This window comes from Salmo salar, chromosome 19 (genome assembly GCF_965601325.2).
Source record: "Salmo salar chromosome 19, fSalSal1, whole genome shotgun sequence".
In the NCBI taxonomy this organism is placed as follows: Eukaryota; Metazoa; Chordata; class Actinopteri; order Salmoniformes; family Salmonidae; genus Salmo; species Salmo salar.
Window position 1 is genome coordinate 51,556,442 of NC_138309.1, and position 12,502 is coordinate 51,568,943.

The following is a 12,502-nucleotide window of genomic DNA, read 5'->3' on the forward strand; positions in this document are numbered from 1 at the left end:
TGGACAGTCTGTGGAGTAACGTGGCGTTGGTGGATGGAGCGAGACATGATGTCCCAGATGTGCTCAATTGGATTCAGGTCTGGGGAACGGGCAGGCCAGTCCATAGCATCAATGCCTTCCTCTTGTAGGAACTGCTGACACACTCCAGCCACATGAGGTATAGCATTGTCTTGCATTAGGAGCAACCCAGGGCCAACCGCACCAGCATATGGTCTCACAAGGGGTCTGAGGATCTCATCTCGGTACCTAATGGCAGTCAGGCTACCTCTGGCGAGCACATGGAGGGCTGTGCGGCCCCCCAAAGAAATGCCACCCCACACCATGACTAACCCAGGCAGCAGAACGTTCTCCACGGCATCTCCAGACTCGGTCACGTCTGTCACGTGCTCAGTGTGAACCTGCTTTCATCTGTGAAGAGCACAGGGCGCCAGTGGCGAATTTGCCAATCTTGGTGTTCTCTGGCAAATGCCAAACGTCCTGCACGGTGTTGGGCTGTAAGCACAACCCCCACCTGTGGACGTCGGGCCCTCATACCACCCTCATGGAGTCTGTTTCTGACCTTTTGAGCAGACACATGCACATTTGTGGCCTGCTGGAGGTCATTTTGCAGGGCGCTGGCAGTGCTTCTCCTGCTCCTCCGTGCACAAAGGCGGAGGTAGCGGTCCTGCGACTGGGTTGTTGCCCTCCTACGGCCTCCTCCACGTCTCCTGATGTACTGGCCTGTCTCCTGGTAGCGCCTCCATGCTCTGGACACTACGCTGACAGACACAGCAAACCTTCTTGCCACAGCTCGCATTAATGTGCCATCCTGGATGAGCTGCACTACCTGAGCCACTTGTGTGGGTTGTAGACTCCGTCTCATGCTACCACTAGAGTGAAAGCACCGCCAGCATTCAAAAGTGACCAAAACATCAGCCAGGAAGCATAGGAACTGAGAAGTGGTCTGTTGTCCCCACCTGCAGAACCACTCCTTTATTGGGGGTGTCTTGCTAATTGCCTATAATTTCCACCTGTTGTCTATTCCATTTGCACAACAGCATGTGAAATTTATTGTCAATCAGTGTTGCTTCCTAAGTGGACAGTTTGATTTCACAGAAGTGGGATTGACTTGGAGTTACATTGTGTTGTTTAAGTGTTCCCTTTATTTTTTTGAGCAGTGTATTTCTTGAACAGTGTATCGGAGAATGGTGGTAATCCAGCCCATTTCTTGAAAGTGATCAAATCTTTGAAACATAACTCCACCCCCTCATTGCCCCAGCAGGGTCTGGCAGCCTCTGGTCCCATTACAGACAAAATACACATTTGTGGTGCTTTTAATAATCATTTTGCTTCAGCCCGGAGTCTTCAAAAGCGGTTCGCAGCCCGGAGTCTTCAACGGTGGTTGACGCTCCAAAGCCTCCGGCGATGATCCACGGTCTGGTTCCTCCGGACACACAGAAGCGGGGGGACCAGCGGGCAGTGGGGGGTGCTACGTCCTGAACCAGAGCCGCCGCCAATTATAGATGCCCACCCGGACCCTCCCCTATAGGTTCAGGTTTGCGGCCGGGAGTCCGCACCTGTCTATCGTTGTCTCTGATTGGAAGCCATACTTAGGCAGCCTTTTCCCCTTGGTTTGTGTGGGTAGTTTTCTGTTTCGTTAGATTAACCTGACAGAACTGTCGGCTGTCATTTTTGTTTATTTGTATTCAGTGTTCATTTTCATTAAAATTTATGATGAGCACTCAACACGCTGCGCCTTGGTCCCCTTCATATGGCGGCCATTACACACACGTCCTCCTCCTACATAAAGTAGGAGATACTTCTGATTTAGATAACTACCATCCAATTTCCAAATGATCTTTCCAATGTTTTAGAATCCCTGGCCAATTCTCACTCTCTTATTTATAGACCTTTCCAAAGCCTTCGATACTGTTGACCATCACATTCAAAGGTTGACTGAAATAGGCCTGGATCAGGCTTCTTGTAAGTGGTTTGAGAATTTTCTGTCAGACAGGACACATTGTTAAGTCTAGTTTCCTGGATATTACCAAAGGTGTACTGCAGGGGACAATATTGGGACATGTTCTCTTTACTATTTATATAAATACTATTTATATAAATACTATTGGTCTATCTGTTAAAACTTGTAATATTCATCTGTATGCAGATGACACTGTGATGTATGCCATTGTCCCAACTGTTGGCCAGGCTTTCTTAGAGCTGCAATCTGACCTTGTTACCTTCCAGAAAGCCGTGGTTGGTTTAAAATGTGTACTTAATGCGGGCAGACTAAATACATGTTCTCTAATTCTCACAAAAATCATTCAGATGAACTACACATTTATCCATTGGATTTTTCTACCATCGAAGGGGTTCTTCCCCATAAATATCTGGGCATTTGAATTGACAAAGATTTAATGTTTCAAAAACATACAGATGAGCTTGTTAAAAGGCTAGATTTAAAGTGTGACACTTTTTTTTATTGATCTTGCCTCTCCCTAAACAGCAGGAAGCAGATTGTACAGTCAACCTTCCTGCCAGTTTTTGACTACGGTGACACCATTTATCAGAATGCAGCAGCCACTACTCTTAAACCTTTGGATGCCGTCTACTATAGCAGCCTTCGCTTTATCCCAGGTGACATTTTATTTTTTGTATTTTACCCTCTTTTTCTCCTGAATTTCGATCTTGTCTCATCGCTGTAACTCCCCAACGAGCTCGGGAGGTGAAGGTCGAGTCATGAGTCCTCCCAGCCAAACCCTCCCCTAACCCGGACAACGCTGGGCCAATTGTGCACCGTTCTATAGGACTCCTGATCATGGCCAGTTGTGATACAGCCCGGGATTGAACCCAGGTCTGTAGTGATTCCTCTAGCACTGCGATGTTGTGCTTTAGACCGCTGTGCCACTCTGGAGGCCCCACAGGTGACTGTTTTAATACTCACCACTGTATCCTGTATCAAAAGGTTGGCTGGTCCTCATTAAAGTAAACGCAGATCCCTTCATTACTCCATTTTTGTTTGCAAAGCTCTACTATACAAGCTTCTGACTTACCTAACTTGTTGTTGAAGTATAAAAACACGAGATACCAAACCCGTTCACAGGGTTAGTAAACGTTTGAGGTTCGTTCGTCGTGTCTCCACCGGACTAGGTAAATACACTTTTACATTTACATTTTTTACATTTTAGCCATTTAGCAGACGCTCTTATCCAGAGCGACTTACAAATTGGTGCATTCACCTATAATATCCAGTGGAACAACCACTTTACAATAGTGCATCTAAATCTTTTAAGGGGGGGGGTTAGAAGGATTACCTTATCCTAACCCAGGTATTCCTTGAAGAGGTGGGGTTTCAGGTGTCTCCGGAAGGTGGTGATTGACTCCGCTGTCCTGGCGTCGTGAGGGAGCTTGTTCCACCATTGGGGTGCCAGAGCAGCGAACAGTTTTGACTGGGCTGAGCGGGAACTGTGCTTCCTCAGAGGTAGGGAGGCGAGCAGGCCAGAGGTGGATGAACGGAGTGCCCTTGTTTGGGTGTAGGGCCTGATCAGAGCCTGAAGGTACGGAGGTGCCGTTCCCCTAACAGCTCCGTAGGCAAGCACCATGGTCTTGTAGCGGATGCGAGCTTCGACTGGAAGCCAGTGGAGAGAGCACTTTTAGTTTTAATGCACCACATTGGAACAAACTACAAAATACATTACAATTGGATGTTCTGGTTCTGTTTGGCAATTAAAAAAATTGATTGGGGAGATTCGTACTGAGGAATGTAACTGTTTTTCTTGATTATTTATGTTGTGATGTATTTTAGTTTGTTTTACAATAACAGAGATTGTGTCTTATGAATTGCAGGGCTCCCTTGTGAAAGAGACCCTGGTCTCAATGGTGGCTCCCTGTTTAAATAAAGGTAATATATATATATATATATATATATATATATATATATTACCTTTATTTAAACAGGGAGCCACCATTGAGACCAGGGTCTCTTTCACAAGGGAGCCCTGCAATTCATAAGATTATAGACCTAATTATAGACCTAATTAAACAGGTGGCTCCCTGTTTAAATAAAGGTAATATATATATATATATATATATATATATATATATATATATATATATATTACCTTTATTTAAACAGGGAGCCACCTGTTTAATTAGGTCTATAATTAGGTCTATAATTCCATTTTAATATATTTTTAGATGACCAAAAGTTTAACTGTAATTCACTTGACACCTTCTGTCCTTTGGAGATCTCTTAACATGGGGCTCTACACTGTAAAAGTGAGCCTACTTGTTTGTCCCCAAAAATCACAGGGCCAGGCCATAATCTGGTAATCTTAGAGCGGTGCTGAAAAGAATGAGATTGGACAGTCAGAAAATTGTCTACACAGATTGTGTCCCAGAGGAGGGATGGGTTCCGTGGCTGAACGAAGTTTCCGTTCCTCTCTCTATGTAGTATGAAAGTTGTGCACAGAACAACTGCATCGACTTACTAGACACTTGGAAGCAAGCATTCAAGTGCCATTCAAATAAATTCGATTAGGATTATAGAATGACATCCCGAAAAAAACCCATAAATAACCAGGTATGTAGGCCTGTATTGACCTTGGAACTTATATTAAAGGGTTGCTTTGGTGAAAAAGATTTATTCATTACAATTGAATAGAATGATTGTCAACAAACTATGAAAATGGACAGTTGTTAGACTTGTGAGTCATGAAATGCCTTAAGAAAGGTTTCAGTAATCATCAACAGCATTCACAGTTATCATCTCTGAAAAGTGTGAAAATGTTCCAGTGGTATCCAAAGAAAGAAACTACAGAGAAAAAGACAAACATGTTCTCTTTGACTCTGTCAAGAAAGACCACTTGACAATAACCGCAAGATGAGCTTTAAGGCATTTCCAGTGTAAAGAGTGGTTCAATAACAGAGGCCACGGGAACACGAAGCCTGTCTTCTGAAATAGCCTTCCCATCACTTCCTCCATCTCAGGGGGCTTGGCCGGAGAACCAGCCTAGCTGTAGTGCCTCTCTGACATGCAGCATCTGATGATCAATTCCCTGTCTCTGGAGCCTGTCCACTACCATACACGCAGGAAGTCACATTGTCCGATGGCAATCACACAAAGGCCAATAAGCCCAATCATGAAGTGACAAATTTAGTCATGCATATATGCCCAATTGAATGATGATGGGGCAGTGATGAATTCATCACTGAACTCACACCTGTTGTTGTGTGTAACTTGATATAATTCTATGGCCTATATAAATTCCCATATAAATTTCCGTAAGTTACCCTTACGGAAAAACCACATGAATTTCATGTGATCACGTGTGATTTAATGTGAAGTTAATGTGATAACATGTGAAGCAACATGTGATAACATAAAACTACACGTGACAACATATGAGTACATGTAAAAACATGATCTTGTGAAAAAATATTGACAACATGGAGATTAACATACCATGAAATGACATGTCACAACATTTGAGGACATGTGAAAGCCCAGATGTCAGATGTTATTTAGAATACTTTACTTTAAAATACATAATTGACATTTGTCATGACTTGATCATAGGCACCAGACCCACCCTCTCTTCCACTGTTTTATGACGATTGTAAAATACCTGCAGGAACTCTCTATCTCCCACACAATGAAAGGGAAGTGAAAAATCCCTTTGTTACAACAGAGAGAAATGTTTTAGTACTGTGACATCGAAAGGTTGAATAATGAAACAATATTTCTGTAATCCAAACAGTTGGAATGGTCCGTGGGTAGTTAAAGAACTATCCTGTCGGATTTGTTACTAATTTGTGATGTAACTAAGGACAGTTTAACAACATAGCTGTATCTCTGAATGTGTATATTTCCCAGTTGTCAGGTTCACATCCAGATATTGGGGAACTTATATGATTACATATTAAACTATTTGTGAGAAGATGAAATGTGAACTTAGCCTTCTAAATGTGAAAATGCTTATTCATATGAAGTTTATCCAGTCAGTAACCACGTCCACGTGAGCACAGACATTATGTCAAACGTCATGGAACGCCCCTTTTTCCAGAGTGCATAAAGCCCCTCGTGAAGAATTAACATATCAGTCCAGAAAACAGATGGACGGGAATCCCCACGTTGAAATGGCTACCACTCAATAGACCAACGGGACCAATAGCGTGAGCTGGAAGGTACGAAATGGTTAGACACTGAAACTTTCTCGAGTGAAGAAGAGGAAGACTACACAAGAACATTCAGTCGGCAGCTGTTTATGTACTTTAGTCCAGTAAACGCAACTGAGAAACACCGGGTGGTACTCTGAAAGATCCATTCTAAAGAACATTTCCCTATCAAACAGCCATTGGTACATCTGACGTTATTATTATAACAGAGCTACGACTACGAAAGACTTTGATACAAGCCTAAATATGTACATTGCAATCATTTTCGAATGAGCAGCCGTTCATGTGCAATGTATTAGCATTTCCTTAAGCATAGTTATCAACTGTATGTAGTGGGTCCATTCTGTCTTTCCCACTCTTTATCTGTCCCCACCCCTTTCCATTGTCTACCAAGCCATCATATCGGGTTTAGTCCACTAGGGGCTTTTCATTGCATTATGTAGTAATCAATGTTTAAGCTATTCTGTTTGTGTGTTTATGTAATTCTGTGTGATTATTTAGTTAGTTGGTAAATAAATAAGCCAATTTGTATATTTCTGATTCATCATTTATGTTAGGGTTCGTGCAGATATCCAAGGATTTTGCGACATTCAGAATGAGACTGAAGGTAAATAAGAATGAATGAATTGACTGTGACTGATGTAAGAGATATTTATATCTTTAGAGTTTAGAGAGGGAGATAGTAACTTGTTAAATAACTTTTTCCGTGGTGCCTCAGATTACTACTTAATTAATTGTTACATGAGTAAATTAACCGCGTAATAATTTAACGTGGCATGTCATCACTTAATAAAATAACAGTCAATCACATTAATGATAGTCAAGACACGACATATTGGAGCCCGTGTGAGGAATCTAAAATAGAAATGAGGCCTTAATGTTGCATTCAGCCTATATGAAATTAAAAAGCAAATTAAATGATACACCCAGATTATGTTATACAGCATGGGAGTTGTAGACAGGAATTGGTTGGTTGTGTGTGTTGCCATTTGAACAATACATAGAGGTTTCCTCCGTGTTGTTTCTGACATAGTCAGTGTAGGGTCGATTACCGAATGCTACGAGCCAGGCCATACATTTGGGCCGGCGGTTTAGGTATTCGGATAAATAGGTCGTTGGGCCAAACATGCTTTTTCTGTCACTCGCGCCTCGGGAGCGAGTAGACTCGTTCAATATACATTTTTTGAGCCAGACATAATGGGCTGGCAATTAGAGAAATTGAAGTAGATATATTAGCTTAACAAGCGAGTTATTATCTCTCGTCTCTTTCCTTCTAAGGAGCGTGAGTAGACAACGGTGTATTACATGTTTCCGCGTGTCCCAATAAAACGAAAAATATCGCCGAAAGGGTTTGAATGTAAGATGTTATTAGCAAAATCGTTCCCTTTTTTAAGGTCATATGTTGTGCTTGAAAGTGTACAAATAGGATTAGCCTGCACATGGCAACACTGTGTGCCTTAGAAAACGGAAGTTCCGCCTCCTTTGGACTCTCGTTTGATTTCAACTTTTTGCGATCAGTGACCCCTTGGGTACGAAGAATCGCCAGTATTTATTTTTTTTAAGAATTATTTCTATGTAACGCCCAACATCGTCTCACGTTTATAACAAGTGGTTACTTGTATCATATCCAACCAATTCCAACCTGATTGGATATTGTTGTCTCATTCAATTTAACTAGTAAGTAAAATTGCCAGACTTACCTTTTTCAAATGGATATTTTGAATAATATCCAAATTGATTGGTTTCTACAAATGAGACAATTTAAACTTTCTACATTAACCTTGATACGCTTTCAGGTTAATTACAGTTTCACTCCCAAGTAGCCTATACAGGTTTGATTTATCATTAAAATTGATTAATCAATTACATTTGTTTTTGCAACCTCATTGAGCCGAAATCCCCAGTACTGATCCAGTATTGATGGAAGTCCCGCCTTCGGGGGAATCCCATGTGGTTTCTGCCCTCAGGGATAAGTGACCACTGGTGGTAAATAATTGCATTTTTAAATAAAAATTAATTTGAGACCCAACGTTGTCTCATATTTATAACAAGTGGTTACTCTTCTGATATCCAGACAATTTCAATTTGATTGGATATCAATGTCTCGTTCAATTGAACTGAGGGGTAAAATTGCCAGACTTACCTTTTTCAAATGGATCTTTTGAATAATATCCAAATTGATTGGTTTCTACAAATGAGACAATTTTCCACATTAACCTTGATACAGCTATGCTTTCAGGTTAATTAAAGTTTAATTCCTAAATAGCCTATACAGTTTGATTTATCATTAACATTGATTAATCATTTAAAGTTGCTTTTCCAAATTCATTCACATCCAACTCCCACATTACTGATTCTGTATTGATGGTTCATTAACATCTTTAAATAGATTAAAATCGTTTAGGCAGCTCCACATTTTTTAAAGAATGTGCAAGCTATCAGAGGTGGTGGTTCCTAGTCCCCTGCTAATTAGTGAACCCTCACCGATAAAATTATTGATCACTGACCTCAGCAGCGATAGAAATCCTAACTATGCCATTAGCGGAAAAACAGAAATTGCGAAAAACGCTCTCCAAAATCAACCATCGGGCGCAGGCATTGTAAAGGTTCTCTCCACTTTAGTCCTTATTTATCGCCATCAGAGATTGGCATCGGTCCAGTACCGCAGTGCTCAGCAGAAGCACTTGCAAACCATGGCTGATAAGGGACAGGTGGAGAGAACCAAACAACTAATGACAAAAGCAGGAAATGTAAACATTTTGCTAGCCGAGGACCTGCATTTGAAAACTGAACAATTAAAAGTAATTGCAAATACTTATGATGACGAACGTGCACAAACTCTTCAACAAAATCGTTTTCTTCACGAACAACTCAATTTAGCCAAAACTAAATACAATGAAGTCCACTCCAAGCTAGATAAATCTGTCTAGTTATCTACAAACAGGAGCGCGCAATTTGATAACATGCATGCAGTTTTGATAAACGTTACTCAAAGCAATAATGTTCTAGTCCAAATCCTGCAAACCAAAGACGATCAGTTAGTGAACACGGTGACTAATACCCTGACTACACCGCTCGCATCGCAAGCGTTGCAAAATAAATGTAGAAATCTATGTTATTCAATTATTGCACTCGCACTGCTCGTGTGCATCAACGAGCGTCTGCGTTGCCAAGGGCTAAAATAGAAGTCCTTTCTATTTCTGACGGAGATCGCACTGCAAGTCCTGCCTCTCCCAGCTCATCATTGGTTTATAGAAGCAGGTACCCACATGCCATCTCCTCATTGGTTATACCCATGTGGGTGATTGAAAGACGAACTGTGTTGCCATTCATCGTAGTAATACTATGAAAGTTTAGATGCCAATCACCATATAAGTTCAAAGATGAAAAAGCCTGGAAGGAGGAGAGATGACTAGAAACGATTCGGTTGACCGTTTTATGTGTGGATTAATTGTCGGAGTAGAGGACCTTGTGCATTTCAGGTAAAATAACAACTCAATGTTTATATCCCAGGACAAATTAGCTAGCAACAGCAAGCTAGCTAAATAGGACAAATTAGCTAGCAAGTGCAAGCTAACTAGCTACATTTCCATAAATGTTTAATGGTTTTCGACCTATCCCCAAATTAATGTAATTGGTTAAGAGTTTGTTTTGATATTTTAACCTGCGTGTCGTGATCGTGTTTGGTGTAGGGGGATAAAATAAATGTATGCACGATGGTGCACGATGGCGCATGCGCACAGCCGGTTTGGGTTCTGTGTAAGTTGGATGACAAATCAGCAGAACTCATTGAAGTCGTTGACCAAATGAATGATGAAAGAAATCAGGTGATGAAGATGGAAATATTGATTTCTAAACAAGCTGAGGAAATCTCATCACTGAATATCTCAATCCATAGACTGCAAATCTGCAAAAAATGACAGCTAGGTAAGAGGCTGAACGGAGCAAATACGACACTCACGTGTCTAAAATCAGTACTCTAAGTGCCCAAGTGGACTCTGCTATGCAGCGGAATACCACCCTTAGGTACCATCTGGAGGAATTCCAGAATGGTCACGCTCTGCAGCGTGACTACCCAACCAGGAAATCGGAGATCGGTACTCAAAGGAGTGAAGACAAAAGAAGGTTTCAGACTTTGCCTCTCATGTTTCCGTCAGTTTTCTCCTCTTTGCCATTTGGCACAGAGTAATATGGAGCCTCTTCGCCAAACAAAGTCAAAGCTTGACAGGTTAGGTCAGGAGACACTGTGGCCCCATCCGATGAAACCCCCGGACAGGGCCAAACAGGTAGGATATAACCCCACCCACTTTGCCAAAGCACAGCCTCCACACCACTGGAGGGATATCTCCAACCACCAACTTACCATCCCGGGACAAGGCCGAGTATAGCCCACAAAGATCTCCGCCACGGCACAGCCCAAGGGGGGGCACCAACCCAGACAGGAAGACCACGTCAGTGACTCAACCCACTCAAGTGACGCACCCCTCCCAGGGACGGCATGGAAGAACACCTTAGAACACAATCGACCTGATTGCTACGTTCCTGTACCCAAACCAAACACAATGTCAAAGCACAAGGGAAACAAAAGGTGCAAGGACGATCAAAATGCAGACCAATGGTCTCTAGAAGTTCTACTATGTGAAGAACTAAAGCGACAAACATTTGAGAAAAGGGGAAAGATATGTCACAGGGACCAGACGTGGAATCGCCGGACAACAGGTCCGCAGGAATTAACACCCTTAGCAAGGACGATAAACATTTAATTTCTCCCGCTCTCATTCGAGAACCTATCCAGGGCCCGCTTGATCAAGAAACAAGCCCACGGGCTTTGTCTATAGACTCTGATACAAAGGTTGCGAAGAAGAAGGTCAAAAGCTTCGCAAAAGCCAAGTCCACTCAAAATCCGATAAGTCGATCTGCTTTCACCCTGAACAGAAATGACACATCACATAGTTGCGAACAACCATTTCACTTTGTGGGGAATATGTCCACTAAACGCAGCTCAAAACGGCCATACCTTGAAACAATCCTGGAGGACTCCTTAACCCGTCATGCGCTACTTGATTTGGCCTCGATAATATCACTCATCCCTCAAACATTGTTCAATGATCTCAAATGGGCTTTGAAGCCAAATAAACATTGGTTAAAAGTGGAATGATGTGACACTACACTTCAAGGTTTCACTCAGACTACCTCGCCTCACATTGAGACTCATGCTGAAACTACACTTCCAGGACGTATCGCTTGTTCACCCTGTGTATTTACCAGCCTCAAATCTGAACCCCTACTACTCAGAGCAGACTTGATGGATCGTTTACTCCCACTTATGGATTGGAAAACCAACCACGTACAGTATGGTCACAGGTCACAGTGCCTTCTCCACTGACCACACTGACTTCTCCTAATGCTAGCTGCAATGCAGTCATCCATGAGGGGTATCTGTTGAAAGCACCCTTGGGAAAAATACGTGAGGCCACCAGAGCAGAAAACAAATCTAGTTGTATACTTCCCCAATGAGAACAGAGATGAGCAGACAAGCTCCTCGATGGGGATAACCTTAGAACACATCTAAGATATTATTGAGGTGTATCACACTGGTCGTAAAATAAGTACAGTGGACTATCCAACTCCAAAGCAAATGGCAAAAATAATAATTCCTTGCCATGTCTAGTTTCAACTACAATGCAACTAGTAAAATGCTCTAATCATGTGTTCTGATAGGATAACATTTCAGAATAAATCGGCAGGATAACTGGTCCCCTTGAGTACCAGTAGTAATACCAGCACAGTCAGTCCAGTCACAATTAGTAAGAAGGTTAGAGACCTCCCAAGTCAAATTGCTATTGATAACAGCGACAGAGGAGTTAGTAGTCACTCAGATTGCAACACGTGTAAGGGGATCTCTAGAACAGCCTTCTGATGGTTAACACACGTGCCACTAATGCACACGTACAATGGAACATTTAATGAGGGTCCGAACAAAATACCAGCCTTTGTAAAGTTAAACATTTACTCTGAGGCCTTTGACTCTACAGCTACAGTACTCACCAGTTTCTCCACAGAGGTCCATAGGTCATCCCTGTAGACTGCCCGATGCTGGTGCCTCACTAGACTTATCATGTAGTTATTAACTTAGGATAGTGCGTTTAGCAACACACAGCTAATTAGGAACGCCCTAGATATGACATTAGACAATGCCATGATAGGGTCATTTTGTCAAGACCTATGCGTATATAGAATACAGTCCAATTAGATGATTAAGGTGTGACAACTATATTTTGCATATCTTTTGTTATGCTTTTATTCCTTTTAGTTTCATTTCCTTTGACACTTAGGAAGTGATAGA